Source organism: Pongo pygmaeus, chromosome 21, assembly GCF_028885625.2.
Source record: "Pongo pygmaeus isolate AG05252 chromosome 21, NHGRI_mPonPyg2-v2.0_pri, whole genome shotgun sequence".
Lineage (NCBI taxonomy): Eukaryota > Metazoa > Chordata > Mammalia > Primates > Hominidae > Pongo > Pongo pygmaeus.
The window spans coordinates 8,297,578-8,317,329 of NC_072394.2; positions in this window are offsets into that span (position 1 = coordinate 8,297,578).

Here is a 19,752-nt window from a genome sequence, read left to right on the forward strand (position 1 = left end):
CTACTCGAGAGGCTGAGGCATGAAAATCAATTGAACCCTGGAGGAGGAGGTTGCAGTGAGCCAAGATCGCTCTACCGCACTGCAACCTGGGCGACAGAGTGAGACTCTGTTTCAAAAGAAATGAAAATAAAAGTAAATAGGAGACTGTTAATTTGTAATAACAGATTCATCCATTAGAGTAGTTACACATGAGGGTTTACTTTGGAAAGATGCAGTCGGGAAGACAAAGACAGCTAACATAGCCAGTCTGTGTCTTAGGACATGTGATTCACCGAGAGCCTAGCAGTGCTTCCGATGAGAAGTCACTCAGGATAGCTCTAAGTTTCCAGGCACATTACCCTCACCTCCTACTAGCTGGGCCATTTTTCTGATGTACAGCCAAGTAGAAACTCTTGGATCACAGAAGTACTCCCTTTACATGACTAGAACGCCTCAGCAGCCTCTCCTGGCTGAAGCTCAGCAGCATTCTTGGAGTCCCAGGTGCTCTTTGCAATGCGTGTTCCATAACATCGCAAAAGAGCCTAACTCAACGTGATTGTGTTATTTTGCTCGCCAGAATTTGGAGTCGTGATTAGCTGAGGGCTGAGCCAAAAACCCCAAGAAGCCTGAGCCTGCATTTTTTTTTGTTGTTGCTCTTACTGCAATGTTCATCTCTTGCCAGAAACAGCCACTAGCAATTGATCTTTCCATAAAGTTTTTCTTTTTTCCCCCATCGTTGAGGAGATAGGGGATAGCAATACATTCTGAATATTCAGAATGTAATAGCAACAACAACTTCCCTCTGTGTAGCTGTTTAAAGTTTTAAAACATTTTCCCGGCCGGGCGTAGTGGCTCACGCCTGTAATCCCAGCACTTTGGGAGGCCAAGGCCGGTGGATCACCTGAGATCAGGAGTTCAAGACCAGCCTGGCCAACATGGTGAAACCCCACCTATACTAAAAATACAAAAATTAGCCAGGCATGGTGGCACATGCCTGTAATCCCAGCTACTCAGGAGGCTGAGGCAGGAGAATTGCTTGAACACAGGAGGCAGAGGTTGCAGTGAGCCGAGATCATGGCATTGCACTCCAGCCTGGACAACAAGAGCAAAACTCCATCTCAAAAAAACAAAAAACCAAAACAAACAAACAAACAAAAAACATTTTCCCTTTCAATTTATTGCATCCACTTTGCACATGAGGAAACTGAGGCTCAGAGAGGGAAAGGGACTTATGACCCTTCAACTGGTGGAACCAGGACTCCTGGTCTTTGGATGCCAAGTTTCAAATCCTTTCCAAATTCCAAATTCATTTTGTCATATGCTGGTCAGAACAGCTCTTCCAAGCCCCTCTGACTTGGCACATGGCAGAAACAACAATGGCGAATGGCATGAACTCACCCATTGCCCCTCTTTGGAATATCTTGCATACCTTATCTGTGTTAGCTTTTGCCCCTTGTCTCTGCACCCTGATTAATAATGGTTTGTTGATTGATTGAGCTGGTTTTCTATATGCCATACATTTGAGGAGGTGAATAGGTGGGCATGGTTTTTATGCCTTTATTTTTTTTAAGTAGACTTTATTTTGTAGAAAAATTTTAGGTTTACAGAAAATTGGAAATTACAAATTGATCAGAAAGTAGAGTTCCCACATACCCCTTCTCCCTCTGCACAGAGTAGTCTCTATTATTTACATCTTATGACTATGTGGTACAATTGGTGAACCAACATTGATACCTATTATTATTACTATTATTATTATTATTATTATTATTGAGACAGTCTTGCTCTGTCCCCCAGGCTGGAATGCAGTGGCATGAATCTCGGCTCACTGCAACCTCCGCCTCCCAGGTTCAAGAGATTCTCGTGCCTCAGCCTCCCGAGTAACTAGGATTACAGGCATGAACAACTGCGCCCGGCTAGTTTTTGTAGTTTTAGTAGAGATGGAGCTTCACCATGTTGGCCAAGCTGGTCTCGAACTCCTGACCTCAAGTGATCTACCTGCCTCGACCTCCCAAAGTGCTGGGATTACAGGAGTGAGCCACCGCGCCCCGCCAATACCTATTATTAACTAAAATCTACAGTTTACATCAGGATTCACTCTTTGTGTTATAATTCTATGGCTTTTGACATGTATAATGTATAATGACATGTATCCGTCATTACAGTATCATATAGAGTATTTTTCACTGATCTAAACATCTTCTGTGCTTCATCTATTTGTCACTCCCTCCTGTCCCCTACCCCCCACCCCCAAGGTCCTAGCAACCATTGATCTTTTCACTATCTCCATAATTTGGTATTTTTCAGAATGCTATATAGTTAGAATCATACAGCATGCAGACTTTTCTGTTCAGATTGGCTTCTTTCACATAGTAATATGCATATGTTTTCTCTATGTCTTTTCATGGCTTGATAACTAGATTGCTAGAGTGCAGTGGCATGATCTCGGCTCACTGCACCTCCACCTCCTGGATTCAAGCGATTCTCCTGCCTCAGCCACAAGAGTATCTGGGATCATAGGCATGCTCCACCACACCAGGCTAATTTTTGTATTTTTAGTAGAGATGGGGTTTCACCATGTTGCCCACGCTGGTGTCGAGCTTCTGAGCTCAAGCGATCTGCCTACCTCAGCCTCCCAAAGTGCTGAGATTACACTCGTTAGCCACCGCATCTGGCCTCATTTCTTTTTATTGCTGAATACTATTCCATTTTATGTATGTGCCACAATTTGTTTATCCATTTGCCTATTGAAGGACATCTTGGTTGCTTCCAAGTTTAGGCAATTATTAATAAAATTTCTGTTAATAACTGTGTGCAGGTTTTTGTGTGGATGTAGTTTGCATCTAATTTGAGTAGACAAAGAAGAGTGTGATTGCTGGATCATAGGGTCAGATTATGTTTAATTTTGTAAGAAACTGTCAGCAAAGAAGGAGAATTCCTTTTGCTCCACATCCTTGTCACATTTAGTGTGTCAGTGTTTTGAATTTTAGCGATTCTAATAGGCATATAGTGGTATTTTATTTCATTTTATTTTATTTTGTTTTGTTTTGTTTTTTGAAACAGAGTCTCACTCTGTCACCCAGGCTGGAGTGCAATGGCACAATCTCGGCTCTCTGCAACCTCTGCCTCCTGAGTTCAAGCAATTCTCGTGCCTCAGCCTCCCGAGTAGCTGGGACTACAGGCACATGCCACCTCATCCAGCTAATTTTTTGTAATTTTAGTAGAGACGGGGTTTGGCCGTGTTGCCCAGGCTGGTCTGGAACTCCTGGCCTCAAGCAATCCGACTGCCTCAGGCTCCCAAAGTGCTAGGATTACAGGTATGAGCCACCACGCCCAGACTATTTTATTTTTATTTATTATTATTATTAATATTATTCTTTTTGAGACAGTGTGTCACTGTGTTGCCCAGGCTGGAATGCAGTGGTGAAATCTTGGCTCACTGCAGCCTGACATCCTAGGCTCCAGCGATCCTCCCACCTCAGCCTCCAAACTAGCTGGGACTACAGGTGCACACCATCACACCCAGCTCCCTTTATATTTTTGATGTTTATTTCACTAACTCTCAAGTCCTACAAATCATCAAATGTTCTCTCCCATAATATCTTTTCAGAGCCAGTTTTTATTTTGGCTAAGCTGAATTTAGTTCATAAGATATGGATTAGTAATTTTCACGCTTCATAATATGAAAGTTTATCAATTCTGAAATAATCTAGTTAGAGTAGAAAGGGTCTTATTCACGAAAGACACTGTTGTTACCTCCAATTTGCCAGAGAAAAACTCCAGACTTTTTCTTTCTTCCTTTTCTTTTCTTTCTTGTTTATTTTTGGGTTTGTTGTTATGGATCCTCTAGCCTCAGCCTCCCAAGTAGCTGGGACTGCAGACACACGCCACTGTGCCTGGCTAATTTTTAAAAATTTTTTGTAGATGCAGGGACTCCCTATATTCCCCAGGCTGGTCTTGAACTCGTGGCTTTAAGCCCTTCTCCCACCTCGACCCATCAAAGTGTTGGACTTACAGGCATGAGCCATTGTGCTTGGTATCTTGTTTCTCTTTCTCTCTCTGTCTCTGTCTCTGTCTCTGTCTCTCTCTCTCTCTCTCTCTGGAACTATTGTCTCTAGGCAAAAAAAAAATGAAGGCATACCAGATTTCTTATGTTAAAAGATCTTGTCCCTTCTAGAAAGATATGCTAATGTAGATCTAAAGAAGAAAGATTTTTCTAAAATGATGGATCTAATTAACACTATTTCTTTCTTTTTTTTTTTTAAGACAGAGTTTTGCTCTTGTTGCCCAGGCTGGAGCGCAGTGGCATGATCTCGGCTCACTGCAACCTCTGCCTCCCAGGTTCAAGTGATTCCTCCTGCCTCAGCCTCCCAAGTAGCTGGGATTACAGGCACCGGCCAGCACGCCCAGCTAATTTTTGTATTTTTAGTAGAGACGGGGTTTCACCATGTTGGCCAGGCTGGTCTCGAACTCCTAACTTCAGATGATCCACCAGCCTCGGCCTCCTAAAGTGCTGGGATTACAGGTGTGAGGCACTGCACCCGGCCAGCACTCTTTCTTGATGTAAGTTGGTATCATTTCATAGAAATGATGAATCATTTTCGGGGAGAAAAAAAAGTTCCCTTGGCTCTAGAGATTTTTAGAGCCTTCAAAATAAATGTAAAAGGCTTCTATGTTCATTTCAGATGAGCTGTTTGTACCAGTCGGGGCTCTTGATTGCGAACAACAGAAATGGATTGTGTTTAATTGAACCGGAAAAGAAATTAGTTGGCTGCTCACAGAATTGATGAGATGGCTGGAAAATCGGCCACAACCAATGAAGGCTAGACTTGCAAAATTGCAATAAAAATCTTCCCCCGGGAAGAGTCTGGTTATACTGTCATTCCCATTGGATACTTCTTGCTACCACCAAATAAATGAATTCTAACTGTCCCCTCATGTCTGTATCACTTGCTCCAGATTCCAGGTTTTGGGAGAAGACAGCACCTGATTGGCTGAATCAGATCACATGACTGATATTGCTATTGGGAAGGGGAATGGTTTGAGAGGACTTCCTCCCACCAAAATTTACACAATGGTAAATTTTAGAGGTAAAACTAAAAAACGTGTTAATTACTGGGAATATAAAGAAAAGAGGCCAGCTATTTTTGAAATAATGCTGTATAACACAATAAATACATAAACAGATTTCGGTGGCTTGTAATAACACTTATTTTCCTCAATCATAGGTCTTCAGGCTGGCTGGGGAAGTTCTGCTTCAGGTTGTGAGTTGGCTGGGCTAGGCTCCAGATGGAAGATCCAGTTTACGACTGCTCCAAACGTCTTTAATTCTAGAAACAGCAGCTACCAAGGGCACACTTATGAAGATGGCAAAAGCACAAGAGACCACACCAAACCACACAAGCACATTTACAACCTCTGCTCATATATCTGATGACATTCCATTGTTTAAAGTGAATTACATGGCCAAGTTCAAAGACAAATGAGATAAGGTGTACATTCTGTCTATTCTACTGGTTACTTTGGATTCAATTGCTCTTATTTTTGTAGTTTCCTAAAGTGGAAGCTTGAATGACTGATTTAAGATCCTTCTTTTCAAATATATACATTTAATGATATAAATTTCCCTCCAAGTACTGCCTTCACTGCATCCTGAAAACTTTTATAAGTTGTATTTTTGGCCGAGTGTGGTGGCTCACGTGTGTAATCCTAGCACTTTGGGAGGCCGAGGCGGGCAGATCACCTGAGGTCAGGAGTTTGAGATCAGCCTGATCAACATGGGTAAACCCCATCTCTACTGAAAATACAAAAATTAGCTGGACGTGGTGGCAGGTGCCTGTAATCCCAGCTACTCGGGAGGCTGAGGCAGGAGAATCGCTTGAACCCAGGAGGCGGAGGTTGCAGTGAGCTGAGATTGCGCCACTGCACTCCAGCCTGGGTGACTCCATCTCAAAAGAAAAAAAAAAGTTGTATTTTAATTTAGTTCAAAATATTTTAAAATTTCTCTTGAGGATTCCTCTTTGACCTAAAAGTGTGTTGTTAAATCTTCAAGTGTTCTTTTATTTTCCTGCGTTTTTTTTCTTTTTTCCTTTTCTTTCTTTCTTTTTTTTTTTTTTTTTGAGACAGAGTCTTGTTCTGTTGCCCAGGCTAGAGTGCAGTGGCATGATCTCAGCTCACTGCAACCTCTGCCTCCCAGGTTCAAGAGATTCTCCTGCCTCAGCCTCCCGAGTAGCTGAGGCTACAGGTGCATGCCACCACGCCCGACTAATTTTTGTATTTTTAGTAGAGACAGTGTTTCACCATGTTGGCCAGGCTGGTCTCAAACTCCTGACCTCAAGTGATACACTCGCCTCGGCCTCCCAAAGTGCTGGGATTACAGGCATGAGCCACCCTGCCTGAACTTTCCTGTGTTTTTTCAAGTGTTTTTTATATTTTTATGTTTCTGTGGTTTTTTTTTTTAATTTCTGTTTTAATTCCATTGTGGTTTGAAAATAAACATTGCATAATTTATTTTTTTTTACATTTTTTAATGTGAGTTTTATGGCCCAGAATGTGGTTTATCTTGGTGAATGCTCCATTTGAACCTGTGAAAAAATACGTAATCTACAATTGTTGGATAAATTAACCTATAGAAGTCAACTATATCCAGTTCATTGATGGTGCTGTTCAGTTCAACTATGTCCTTACTGATTTTCTGCCTGTTGAATCTGTTTATTTATGATGGAGGGGTGTTGAAGCCTCCAACTGTAATAGTGGATTCATCTGTTTCCTTGCTGTTCTATCCGTTTTTGCCTCACATATTTTGATGCTCTGTTATTAGGTTCATACACATTAAGGACTGGTTTGTCTTCTTGGTGTATTCACCTTTTATCATTGTGTAATACCCCTCTTTATCTTTGATAACTTTCCTTGCTCTGAAATCTGCTCTGTCTGAAATTAATATAGTTATTCCCACTTTTTTTTTTGTTTGTTTTAGACGGAGTCTTGCTCTGTCACCAGGCTGGAGTGCAGTGGCACGAACTTGGCTCACTGCAACCCCCGCCTCCCGGGTTCAAGCAATTTTCCTGCCTCAGCCTCCCAAGTAGCTGGGACTACAGGTCTGCGGCCATCATGCCCAGCTAATTTTTATAATTTTGGTAGAGCAAGGTTTCACCATGTTGGCCTCCATCTCTTGACCTCGTGATCCACCCACCTCGGCCTCCCAAAGTGCTGGGATTACAGGCGTGAGCCACTGCATCTGGCCTATTCCCACTTTTTATGATTAATGTTAGCATAGCATATCTTTTTCCATCTCTTTACTTTTAATCTATATATGTCTTTATATTCTAAATGGATTTCTGGTGGACAGCATATACAGGTGTTCCTCAACTTATGATGGGGTTATGTCTTGATAAACCCAGAATAGTTTATTGTAAGTCAAAAATGCATTTAATACACGCAACCTACAAAATCACATAGCTTAGCCTACCTTAAAAATTAGCCTACAGTTGAACAAAATAATCTAATACAAAGCCTATTTTATAATAATGTGTTGAATATCTCATATAATTTATTGAAGACTGTACTGAAAGCAAAAGATAGAGTGGTTTATACAGGAATTTGAAGTACAGTTTCTACTGAGTGCATATCACTTTCACATCATCATAAAGTCAAAAAATTGTAAGTTGAACCATCATAAGTTGGGGACTATCTGTAGTTATGTCTTGTTTTGGGGTCCACAATGGTTTTTTTTTGTTTTTGTCTTTGTTTTGAGATGCAGTCTCACTCTGTTGTCCAGGCTTGGGTGCAATGGCATGATCTCAGCTCACTGCAACCTCCGCCTCCCAGGTTCAAGTGACTCTCCTGCCTTAGCCTCCCAAGTAGCTGGGATTACAGACGTGCACCACCATGCCTGGGTAATTTTTTTGTATTTTAAGTAGAGATGGGGGTTTCACTATGTTGGCCAGGCTGGCCTTGAACTCCTGACCTCAGGTGATCTGCCTGCCTTGGCCTCCCAAAGTGCTGGGAACATAGGCGTGAGCCACCGCACCCAGCCTAAACAGCTTATTTTAATATTTCTTGCAAGGCAGAGCTATTAGAAACAAGTTCCCTCAATTTTTGTTTTTCTAAGACACTCTATTTCTCCTTCAGTTTTGAAGGATAATTTCAGAGTACAGAATTCTAGATTGGTGTTTCTTATCTCAGCAGTTTAAATGTTTTATTCTACTCTTCTGGTTTGTATGGTTTCTTAGAAGTCAGATGTAATTCTTGTCTTTGCTTCGTTGTGGGTAAAATGTGTTTTTTCCTCTGGCATCTTTCAAGATTTTTCCTGTATATTTGACTTTCTAAAGTTTGAATATGATATTCCTAGGTATAGGGGTTTTCTTGGTTGTTGTTTTCTTTTTCTTTCTTTTTCTTGGTGGGGAGGAATGGGAGGGGCCTTTATCCTGCTAGGTATTCTCTGAGATCCCTCAATCTGTGGTTTGGTGTCTGATGTAAGTTTAGGAAAATTCTCAGTGATTATTGCTTCAAATATTGTGTCTTTTCCTTTTTCTTTTTTCTTCTTCTGGTATTCCCATTACATGTATGTTGCATCACTTGTAGTAGCCCCACAGTTCTCAGATATTCTGTTCTGTGTTTGTTTGTTTGTTTTCGAGTCTTTTTTATGTTTGCTTTTTAGTTTTGGAGGTTTCTACTGAGATATTCTCAATGTTACAGATTATTATCTCAAACACGTCCAGTCTACTAATGAGCCCATCAAAGGTATTCTTCATTTCTGTTTTAGTGCTTTCGAAATCTAGAAGTTCTTTACAAGAGTTTGGGGTTTCACTCTTGTTGCCCAAGCTGGAGTGCAATGGAACGATCTCTCGGCTCACTGCAACCTCCGTCTCCCGGGTTCAAGTGATTCTCCTGCCTCAGCCTCCTGAGTAGCTAGGATTACAGGCATGCGCTACCACACCCAGCTAATTTTTTATATTTTTAGTAGAAATGGGGTTTCACCATGTTAGCCAGGCTGGTCTCGAACTCCTGACCTCAGATGATCCACCCACCTCAGCCTCCCAAAGTGCTGGGATTACAGGCGTGAGCCACCTCGCGTGGCCTAGAAGTTCTTTTTTATTCTTTCTTAGAATTTTCATCTTTCTGCTTATGTTATCCATCTGTTCTTGTATGTTGTCTACTTTTTCCATTAGAGCCCTTAGCATATTCATCATAGTGTTTTAACAATTCCCAGTCTGATAATTCTAAAATTCTGCCATATCAGATTCTGGTTCTGATATTCAGTCTCTTCAAACTGTGTTTTTGTTTTTTAGTATGTCTTGTAATTTTTTTTTTTTTTTTTTAATTTCTGAAGTATTTATTGATCATTCTTGGGTGTTTCTCGGAGAGGGGGATATGGCAGGGTCATAGGATAATAGTGGAGAGAAGGTCAGGAGATAAACACATGAACAAAGGTCTCTGGTTTTCCTAGGCAGAGGACCCTGCGGCCTTCTGCAGTGTTTGTGCCCCTGAGTACTTGAGATTAGGGAGTGGTGATGACTCTTAAAGAGCATGCTGCCTTCAAGCATCTGTTTAACAAAGCACATCTTGCACCACCCTTAATCCATTTAACCCTGAGTTGACACAGCACATGTTTCAGAGAGCAGGGGGCTGGGGGAAAGGCCATAGATCAACAGCATCCCAAGGCAGAAGAATTTCTCCTAGTCAGAACAAAATGGAGTCTCCTATGCCCACCCCTTTCTACACAGACACAGCAACAATCTGATCTCTCCTTCCTTTCCCCACACTTCCTCCCCTTCTCTTCAACAAAACCGCCATCGTCCTCATGGCCCGCTCCCGATGGTCGCTGTCTCTTCGGAGCTGTTGGGTAAACCTCCCAGACAGGGCAGCCGGGCAGAGGCGCTCCTCACCTCCCAGACAGGGCGGCTGGGCAGAGGCGCCCCTCGCTTCCCAGACGGGGCCGCCCGGGCAGAGGCGCTCCTCTCCTCCCAGACGGGGCGGCCGGGCAGAGGCGCTCCTCACTTCCCCGACGGGGCCGCCCGGGCAGAGGCGCTCCTCGCTTCCCAGACGGGGCCGCCCGGGCAGAGGCGCTCCTCAGTTCCTCCCAGACCGGGTGGCAGCCGGGCAGAGGCGCTCCTCACCTCCCAGACGGGGCGGCCGGGCAGAGGCGCTCCTCGCTTCCCCGACGGGGCGGCCGAGCAGAGGCGCTCCTCACTTCCCAGAAGGGGCGGCCGAGCAGAGGCGCTCCTCACTTCCCAGAGGGGGCGGCCGGGCAGAGGCGCTCCTCACTTCCCAGACGGGGCGGCCGGGCAGAGACGCTCCTCACTTCCTCCCAGATGGGGTGGCGGCCAGGCAGAGGCGCTCCTCACCTCCCAGACAGGGCGGCCGGGCAGAGGCGCTCCTCACTTCCCAGACTGGGCGGCCGGGCAGAGGCGCTCCTCACCTCCTAGACGGGGCGACCAGGCAGAGGCGCTCCTCACTTCCCAGACGGTGTGGCGGCCGGGCAGAGGTGCTCCTCCCTTCCCAGATGGGGCAGCCAGGCAGAGGCGCTCCTCACTTCCCAGACGGTGTGGCGGCCGGGCAGAGGTGCTCCTCCCTTCCCAGATGGGGCAGCCAGGCAGAGGCGCTCCTCACTTCCCAGACGGTGTGGCGGCCGGGCAGAGGTGCTCCTCCCTTCCCAGATGGGGCAGCCAGGCAGAGGCGCTCCTCACTTCCTCCCAGACGGGGTGGCGGCCAGGCAGAGGCGCTCCTCACTTCCCAGAGGGGGCGGCCGGGCAGAGGTGCTCCTCACTTCCTCCCAGACGGGGTGGCAGCCGGGCAGAGGCACTCCTCACCTCCCAGACGGGGCGGCCAGGCAGAGGTGCTCCTCATCTCCCAGACGGGGCGGCCGGGCAGAGGTGCTCCTCATCTCCCAGACGGGGCAGCCGGGCAGAGGTGCTCCTCACTTCCTCCCAGACGGGGTGACGGCCGGGCAGAGGTGCTCCTCACCTCCCAGACGGAGTGGTCAGGCAGAGGCGCTCCTCACTTCCCATATGGGGTGGCGGCCGGGCAGAGGCGCTCCTCACTTCCCAGATGGGGCAGCCGGGCAGAGGTGCTCCTCACTTCCTCCCAGACGGGGTGGCAGCCGGGCAGAGGCGCTCCTCACCTCCCAGACGGGGTGGCCGGGCAGAGGCGCTCCTCCCTTCCCAGACGGAGTGGCCAGGCAGAGGCGCTCCTCACCTCCCAGAGTGGGCGGCCGGGCAGAGGTGCTCCTCACTTCCTCCCAGACGGGGTGGCGGCCAGGCAGAGGCGCTCCTCACCTCCCAGACGGGGCGGCCGGGCAGAGGCACTCCTCACCTCCCAGAGTGGGCGGCCGGGCAGAGGCGCTCCTCACTTCCCAGAGTGGGCGGCCGGGCAGAGGCGCTCCTCACTTCCCATAGGGGGTGGCAGCCGGGCAGAGGCGCTCCTCACTTCCCAGATGGGGCAGCTGGGCAGAGGTGCTCCTCACTTCCTCCCAGACGGGGTGGCGGCCAGGCAGAGGTGCTCCTCACCTCCCAGACGGGGCGGCTGGGCAGAGGCGCTCCTCACCTCCCAGAAGGGGCGGCTGGGCAGAGGCGCTCCTCACTTCCCATATGGGGTGGCAGCCGGGCAGAGGCGCTCCTCACTTCCCAGACGGGGTGGCGGCCAGGCAGAGGCGCTCCTCACTTCCCAGATAGGGCACCAGGGCAGAGGCGCTCCTCACTTCCTCCCAGACGGGGCGGCCGGGCAGAGGTGCTCCTCATCTCCCAGACGGGGCAGCCGGGCAGAGGCGCTCCTCACTTCCTCCCAGACGGGGTGGCAGCCGGGCAGAGGCGCTCCTCACATCCCAGATGATGGGCGGCCGGGCAGAGGCGCTCCTCACTTCCCAGATAGGGCGGCCGGGCAGAGGGGCTCCTCACATCCCAGACGATGGGCGGCCAGGCAGAGACGCTCCTCACTTCCTAGACGGGGTGGCGGTGGGGCAGAGGCTGTAATCTTAGCACTTTAAGAGGCCAAGGCAGGAGGCTGGTAGGTGGAGGTTGCAGAGAGCCGAGATCACACCACTGCACTCCAGCCTGAGCACCATTGAGCATTGAGTTAGCGAGACTCCGTCTGCAATCCCAGCACCTCGGGAGGCCGAGGCAGGCAGATCACTCGAGGCCAGGAGCTGGAGACCAGCCCGGTCAACACGGCGAAACCCCGTCTCCACCAAAAATACAAAAACCATTCAGGCGTGGCGGCGCGCGCCTGCAATCCCAGGCACTCGGCAGGCCAAGGCAGGAGAGTCACAGGAGCCCGAGGCAGGGAGGTTGCAGCAAGCCGAGATCCCGGCAGTACAGTCCAGCTTCGGCAACAGAGGGAGACCGAAAAAAGAAGGAGAGGGAGACCGAAAAAAGAGGGGAGAGGGAGAGGGAGAGGGAGAGGGAGAGGGAGAGGGAGAGGGAGAGGGAGAGGGAGAGGGAGAGGGAGAGGGAGAGGGAGAGGGAGAGGGAGAGGGAGAGGGAGAGGGAGAGGGAGAGGGAGAGGGAGAGGGAGAGGGAGAGGGAGAGGGAGAGGGAGAGGGAGAGGGAGAGGGAGAGGGAGAGGGAGAGGGACTGTCTTGTAATTTTTTGTTGAAAGGTAAATATGATGCACTGGTTAAGAGGAACTGCAATAAATGGACCTTTACTAATGTGAAGAGTTGTTGGGGGAGGGGAAGCTCTATACCCTTTGATTAGGTCTCAGTCTTGTGGTGAGCCTGTGCCCCAGACTGTGAACTTCAACAGTGCTTCTCAGGACCCCTCCACCCTTAGGTGGGACAGGATGGCTGGAGCTAGCTGAAGCTGGGTATTTCCCCTGTCTCAGGTAGATTAGGCTCTGATGAAGCCCCAGAAGGTTGACCTCTAATAAAATCATTTCTCTTGAGAGCAGGCCTGTTTAGAAAGAACAGAATTCTCTGGTGTATTTTAAAATGGTTTCTATTCTCCTCCACCTGCCAGAAGCACAAGGGGTTTTTTCTCTAAGATTCACTGTGAGGACCTCGTAGAGACTCCGGAGGTAAAATTCACAAAACCAAGGGTCCCCCGCCCCCTCACAAAACTCTGAGTCCCCCACCCTGTTAAACTCCGGGGGACCCTGGAATCTCAGAGTTGTCCACACTGAGCCTCCAGCAATTCATCCATCAGTTCAGATTTTCCCATCCTAGTACTGATGCCAGCTAAGTTTTCTGTCCCTGTAAGTTCTGATTCTCCATATCTCTCTATCTATCTCTTCAGTTCTGGGGGCAGCTGTTTGCCCTGTGACCTCACTTTTCTGATATATCTATGAAGAGTTGTTGATTTTTCATTCTGTTCAGCTTTTTACTTGCTGTTGGGACAGAGTGGTGACTTCTAAGATCCTAACATGTCAGAACTGAAAGCAGAAGTTCCTGCCTATATTTTGCTGAGAGGCATTGGAAAGTTATCTGGCAAAAAATTCTATTATAAACAGTGAAGAATCAGAAACAATAATCCAATCAGCCCCAGACCCTCCAGGGTATAAAAGAAGGACCAGTGGGTGGAACCAGGATGGAAATCAGCATTGGCTCACAGGAGAATGATCAAATGATAACGATTTTTTGTGGTTATACTAAACTCTGGATGGGACCTGAAGTTGGAGTTGGAGGATCTACAAAGCCTCAAGGGAAGGAAGACTTTTAATGCTTATTGTCTGTTGTCTCTCTCCTTCCTTCTTTCCTTCCTTCCTTTCTTCCTTCCTTCCTTTCTTCCTTTCTTCCTTTCTTCCTTCCTTCTCCTCCTCTTCCTCCTTCTCCTCCTTCTTCTTTCTTTCTTCTTTTCTTTTCTTTCTTGTCCCAACATCTTATTCCTCAGAATCATACAAAATGAAACTCTACAGATGGGATCAAAGAAGGCTGAAGATGACAAAGAAAAAGGGAGATAACAAAGGGAATAGAAGAGGAAATTTTAGGGAATTTGTTGTTAGAAGGTAGAAAAAGGTAATTAGAAATGATCCTATGGAAGATAGGATGCCTTGCTTCTGATTAAGAAATTCAAGATTTTATGGACAGAACTTTAACCCTTCTCCCCCAGTGTCCTGAGAGTGACATCCCCTCCACCCCAGGCAATGCCTCTTTCTGGGGCAGGAAATTCTCCAAACAAGTTTCCAAATTAAGGGTTTTGATTGAGCTCACTTCCCAGAATTTGGTCCTGGCTTCTTTTTCCAATTACAGAATATGAATCAGCTAATGATTCTGAAAAATAAAACTTCGGATACTTCTTTATACTTGGAGAAAGAAATAAATATACTGTGCAGTGCTCTTCTGATACATTCCAGAATAATCTTCATATTAAATCAATGGGAAAGCCATTGGATTTCCTCTGAAAGAGAGGAGAACATATCTCCCACATTGCAAAAAGAAAAAACCGTCAATAAATTCCAGGAACAGGAGCTACTACAAATGTTCCCATTTTTTGAAGAGAATTTGTTCTGACCTCACTTCTAAGGGACTTGGTGTATGTGTCTTGAGCTTATTTTCCATTTGCTAATTAAAAGTACCTTGTCAGCAGTATTTATTACTATTATTATTGGTGAATGAATCATCCTCTTTTTCCACCAAATCTACTTTCCAGACTCACCCATTCTAAATGCTGGCTTACAACTCACTCATGGCTGCCAAAACATCCCATTCAGATGAGTCTCCTCAGCATTTCTATGCCAAATCGTTTTCCTCTCTAATCTGAGACTAAAAGTCTTATTTGAACAATTGCCTGCTCTTAAAAAATTTTCTGGATTGACATATGTCTTACTCCCATACTAAAACATTTTTTGCATTCTTCCAAGACCAAGTCAGATCTCCTTAATAAGGCATGAAAAATATAGATTTGCCTTCAGCTTAGTGTCTTCCAGGGCAGACCTGTGAATTCTGAGTCTTGCTAATGAATGGATTGCCAGAGAAGTCTTAGAGACCCACATTCTCTCTGTATTTGTAAGATATCATAGCAGTGGAAATTCTAATCAATGCATTAACAAAGGGCCGCTCTAACCCTGTATTTTATTTTTCGATTGAATTTCCAACTTTCAAAAACTCACAAAAATAGTACCAAGATGCTCGTACATCCTTCACCAAGCTCCCCCAAAGTTAACAACTTACGTAACTAGTTAATCAGTTACCAAACTCAGAAAATTAACATTAATTGATTCATTACTATTACCTAAGTGATAAACTTTATTCCAAATTCACTAGTTGTCCTGCTAATCTCCCTTTTCTGGTCCCAGATCCCATTGAGGATCACGTGTTGCATTCAGTTGTTATGTCTCTTTAGACACTTTAATTTAGGGCTGTTACTCAATCCTTCATTTTTCGTGACCTTGGCACTTCTAAAAGTCAGTTATTTCAGGCCAGCTATTTTATAGACTGTCTTTCAGTTTGAGATATCTCTTCTTAGAAAACGACCTCTCACACACCTCTGACCAGATTTCTGGAAGGGTATTGAGGTTCTACACTTGTGAGCAAATGTATGCTCAGGGGAAAAATAGTGAAATTATGCCAAATAAATACTTATTTCTTCTATAGTTTATGAACGTACTGAAAAATGAGGCTTCATGCAACTGATCTTTTGAGGCCTGTATGAGTCTGAAATGTAGTTATCCTTTTCAAAGCAATCAAGTAGTGTGCAATCAATTACCAAAAAAAAAAAAAAAAACCAGAAAAATGAACTCAAATGGCTTAAGCCACAAAGAAGATTTATTGGCATACATAACTGAGAAATCTGGCGGTAAGTTGAACTTCAGGCAAATGTTGACCCAGGTCCCCCTGAGTCTTTCAACCTTAACTTTACCTGCCACAGTGTTGGCTTCACCTCAGGGATGGCTCTCTATATGGTCACAAGGTGGCTATCAATAAAACTGGGGCAACATGCCCTCTCATCCACATCCAGAACATCATAACCCAGTCACTAGGGCCCCCAGATGAAATGCACTAATTGCCTTAAACCACCTGCTCTCCTGAGCCAAGAATAGAACCACTGTCACCCAAATCACCTATGAGGTGCTGTTAGGAAGAGAAAAGGAGAAATGGATGCTATATTGATATGGTTTGACTGTGTCCCCACCCAAATCTCATCTTGAATTCCCATATGTTGTGAGAGAGACCCAGTGGGAGGTAATTAAATCATGGGGATGGGTCTTTCCCATGTTGTTCTCATGATAGTGAATAAGTCTCATGAGATCTAATGGTTTTTTGTTTTTTGTTTTTTTTTTTGAGATGGAGTCTCGCTCTGTCACCCAGGCTGGAGTGCAGTGGTGCGATCTTGGCTCACTGCAACCTCCGCCTCCTGGGTTCACATCATTCTGCCTCAGCCTCCCGAGTAGCTGGGATTACAGGTACCCGCCACCATGCCCGGCTAATTTTTTGTATTTTTAGTAGAGACGGGGTTTCACCGTGTTAGCCGGGATGGTCTCAATCTCCTGACCTCGTGATCCGCCTACCTCGGCCTCCCAAAGTGCTGGGATTACAGGTGTGAGCCACCGTGCCCGGCCGAGATCTAATGCTTTTTAAAAAGGGAGTTTCCCTGCACAAGCTCTCTCCTCTTGTCTGCTGCCATGTGAGATATGCCTTTCACCTTCCACCATGATTGTGAGGCCTCCCCAGCCACATGGAACTATAAGTCCATTAAACCTTTCTCTTGTAAATTGCCCAGTCTCAGGTATGTCTTTATCAGAAGCATGAAAGTGGACGAATACATATGTAGACAATTAACTATGTCCCCACAGGCTGGAATCCTTAGTGGTAGAATTGCAGACAAGTGTACATACGGGGCAGGAGATTCTGTGCCCATGTGTTCCAATGGACGCTCAATGCTAACATGGACTCAGCAGGAGGGTCGGAAAGAATACAGTCTGGAAGAAATTAGGCATGAAAACTGGGAGAAGGTGGTCTGTATTGCTTTGGTATAACACTGTCTTTGGTGGACATTTAGACCTATGCACTCACAAGTGTGTTCTGTGCAACGTGGAATAACGATAGGCACCGTTTGAAATATGGGTCCTCAAGCAGACAAATTTGAGGAATGTTACCTCCCATCAAACATACCTGTGCCTCAGGCCACATCTCCTCAGCCCATAGTTTTACTCCAGCCATTGCTGTGCCAACCAGCCATGGGCAGGTACCTCATCTCAGCCACAACATGTTCCTCTTGTTTTCTGCCTCAGGGCTTCTTTGTCACTGCAGGCTGGGATGCCTTCAGGAGTCTGTTGAGTGCTTCTAATGCATGCACAATCCTGGAGATGTAAAAGAGGTAACATCTAAGGGGAAACTTTGATAAATGTGGGATAGAGCCAATGAAAACAATTTCTCAGCTGGGTGTGGTGGCTCACGCCTATAACCCCAGCACTTTGGGAGGCCAAGGCAGGCGAATCACCTGAGGTCAGGCATTTGAGACCAGCCTGACCAACATATCGGAACCCCATCTCTACTAAAAATACAAAACATTAGCCAGGTGTAGTGGTGGGCACCTGTAATCCCAGCTACTCAGGAGGCTGAGGCAGGAGAATTGCTTGAACCTGCGAGGTGGAGGTTGCAGTGAGCTGAGGCCACACTACTGCACTCCAGCCTGGGCGACAAGAGCGAAACTCCATCTCAAAAAGAAAAGAAAGAAAGAGAGAGAGAGAGAAATACAGAAGGAAGGAAAGAAGGAAGGAAGGAAGGAAAGAAGGAAGGAGAAAGAAAGAAAGAGAAAGAAAGAGAAAGGAAGAAAGAAAGAAAGAGAAAGGAAGAAAGAAAGAAAGAGAAAGGAAGGAAAGAAGGAAAAGAAAGAAAATTTCTCTCAGGTAGAAATTCTGAGGTGCATTCTACACAGCTCCTCCATGGAGCGCTATCCATGTAGAGCCCTACAGTGGTTATCGACTCAATAGCACACCCTTAGATTGGCTTTTTTTTTTTTCTTTCTCTTTTCTGCTCTTCCTGCTCCTCAGGATCACTTTAAAAACAAAACATCCGGGCACAATGGCTCATGCCTGTAATTCCAGCACTTTGGGAGGCCGAGGTAGGCAGATCACCTGAGGTCAGGAGTTCGAGACCAGACTGGTCCAACTTGGTGAAGCCCTTTCTCTACTAAAAATACAAAAATTAGCTGGGCATGGTGGCACATGCCTTTAATCCCAGCTACTAGGGAGGCTGAGGCAGGATAATTGCTCGAACCTGGGAGGTGGAGATTGCAGTGAGCCAAGATTGTGCCACTGGACTCCAGCCTAGGCGACAGAATAAGACTCCGTCTTTAAATAAATCAATAAATAAATACAGGGCCAGGCATGGTGGCTCACACCTGTAATCCCAGCACTTTGAGAGATCAAGGCACATGGATCACCTGAGTCCAGGAATTTGAGACCAGCCTGGGCAACATGGTGAAACCCTGTCTCTGCCAAAATACAAAAATTAGCCTGGTGTGGTGGTGCACGCCTATAGTCCTAGCTGCTTGTGAGGCTGAAGTGGGAGGATCACTTGAGCCCAGGAGGCAGAGATTGCAGCAAAATGAGATCTTGCTACTGCACTCCAGCCTGGGTGACAGTCAGACCCTATCTCAAAAAAACAAAAACAAAAACCAGGTCAGGCCATATCTGTAATCCCAGCATTTTAGGAGGCCAAAGTGGGAGAACTTGAGCACAGGAGTTTGAGACCAGCCTGGGCAACATAGTAAGACACTATCTAAAGAATTAAAGAATGAGCTGGGTGTGGTGGCATGTTCCTGCAGTCCCAGCTACTTGGGGGTGTGGGCTGAGGTGGGAGGATCTCTTGAGCCAGGGAGGTCGAGGCTGCAGTGAGCTGTGATTGTGCCACTGCACTCCAGCGTGGATGGCAGAGCGAGACCCTGTCTCCAAACAAAACTACTTACACACAAACCCTTGTCTCGGGCTGTGCTTTCTAGAGTAACCTAGATTAAGACTCCAGATGAAACAATTAGTTATTCTAGTGCAAACTTCCCTAAGTCCCTATTGTTTAATGGACAGCAGTGATACTCTAAAATTGTTTATAGTATATAGTATTCTCTAAATTTATTGACATTGCAATACTTTTTCTTTCATGAACATTTTGTGAGGCTAGTGTTCTATAGACACATTTTGGGCAAGATTGGCCTAGACTGAACACTCTGGGTCTCACATGGTGTGACTGTAGCAGCTGTCTCCAAGAGTGACCCCTAATGAGCCATTCCTGGTAGCCATGGCTACCATGGCTACCATTCCCCATTCTCACATTAAATCTGGGCTGGCCTGGGACTTGTGTCAGCCAATAGAATGAACATAAGTAACACTGCAGACCTGGCCTTTAAGACAGCTGGCAATTCCCACTGTCTCCTTCTGGAAATACTTAACTTTGGGAGCCTTGGGTTACCACTTAAGAAATCTGGCTACTCTGGGCCGGGCATGGTGGCTCATGCCTGTAATCCTAGCACTTTGGGAGGCTGAGGCAGTTGGATCACGAGGTTGGGAGTTCGAGACCAGCCTGACCAACTTGGAGAAACCCCGTCTCCATTAAAAATACAAAATTAACCAGGCGTGGTGGCACATGCCAGTAATCCCAGCTACTCAGGAGGCTGAGGCAGGAGAATCACTTGAACCCAGGAGGTGGAGGTGGTGAGCCGATATCACGCCATTGCATTATAGCCTGGGTAACAAGAGTGAAACTCCGTCTCAAAAAAAAAAAAAAAAAGAAAGAAAGAAAAGAAAGAAATCTGGCTACTAGAGGAGAGGCCCTGAGACAACAGAGAGGGAAAGAGATGCAGCTGCTCAGCATCCCAGGCTGAATTTCCAGATGGCTCCGGTCTT